Consider the following 1401-nt stretch of genomic DNA (forward strand, 5'->3'; position numbering starts at 1 on the left):
GCTCTTCTTCTCTGCTTCATATCAGTGTCAGGTGAATGCAGTCAGACAGCAGAGAGGCAGAGGAAGCTGCATCAGCTGCTGCACTTCTACTATCAGTCCACTAGATGGAGACATGGAGCAACATTTACATTCACTGGTTCAACCTGCACTTCTACTATCAGTCCACTAGCTGGAGAGATGGAGCAGCATTTACATTCACTGATTCAACCTGAACAACAGGAAGGATTTTAGTTCATTATTAATCTCTACAAATGATTAATTAATTAATCATTTGTAGAGATTGGATTATATTCTACTTCAAAGATTATATAGATATTTTACTTTGAAAGGAAGCAACAAGTTGTTATTTTTGACGTTGATGGTGGAGACCAGAGTTTGATCACAGGAAATAAAAACATGAAGCAGATTTTTCAGAGAAGAAATCATAGAAACATCGTCCTTTTATCAAGTTGTTTGATTCCAGTTCATCAGTAATATAATTCTGACCTTCAATAAGCAGAGATGAAACTTTGAGCTGAAATAATCAGTGAATCTTTTCTCCAAACTTTAGAGAGCAGAAAGAAAAAGGAAAGTTCCTGAAGACAAAGTTCAAGTAAACAAATCAAACTTACAATTTGTTCAAACGATCAAAAGAGTCGAAGAAAAACATCTGAACAACAAATAAAGATCCAACAACCTGATCAGAGCCGCACTTTAACAGTGTCATTCAAACTGAAAGTAAATGTGACGGATGTTGCGTAACTGATGATGTCACAGCTCACCTGAGTTGTAGTTTTTTCTTTCAGAGCAGCAGAACCAGGAAGTAGAAGGTCTGCAGTGAAATCAGAGGCAGGTTGATAAAATCTTCATGAGGATTTACTTTGTTTAGACCAGTGTTTCTCAACCGTTTTGGGCCAGTGCCCCCCAGCCTTTATCCAGGTCCCTCACCGCCCCCCACCAAAGAATTTGTAGGCTACTTTGCACTGACCATTATTTTATCATTAATATTACTGTCACTATTGTAGATGTTTTGATTTTTATGCTTGTTTCTCTACTTATCATCAAAAATAATTTCCCAGAGAACAAAAAAGCCATGGGAATACACATTATTTTCACAGGTGTCTATGAAAAATGCAATGAACATTCAGGTTAAAATCTGTAGGCCTTACAGCAGCCAATCAGAGTGGAAAAAATATTCTTATTCTGTGCCAATTTCTAGTTGTTAAAGTTGTTCATTCAAGTAAATGATCTGGCTGCAATCAGTGTATTCAGACAGGGTTCATAAACAAAACTTTAAAGATTATCACAGCCGAGCGGCACAGATGTTTTTAGCAACCCTCCAATTTTAGAAAGTGGCAACAACAAGCAGGCTTATAAACACTATTATGTGACTATCATGGCTAATTAAACGTATTAAGCACA

The 1401-nt window shown here is 36.9% G+C and overlaps 1 long non-coding RNA gene across 1 annotated transcript; it reads right to left on the reverse strand.

Annotated features, from left to right (window-relative positions):
• Positions 1-6: 6 nt before the first annotated feature.
• LOC106944325 (uncharacterized) lies at positions 7-979 on the reverse strand. Its single transcript, XR_001424223.1, has 3 exons — positions 612-979; positions 355-486; positions 7-208 (listed from the first exon to the last, which is right to left on the reverse strand). It is a non-coding gene; the product is annotated as an uncharacterized LOC106944325 (long non-coding RNA).
• Between the last annotated feature and the right edge of the window lie 422 nt (positions 980-1401).

This window comes from Poecilia latipinna, unplaced genomic scaffold (assembly GCF_001443285.1).
Source record: "Poecilia latipinna isolate Pla-1442-1.1 unplaced genomic scaffold, P_latipinna-1.0 Scaffold8092, whole genome shotgun sequence".
Classification (NCBI taxonomy): domain Eukaryota; kingdom Metazoa; phylum Chordata; class Actinopteri; order Cyprinodontiformes; family Poeciliidae; genus Poecilia; species Poecilia latipinna.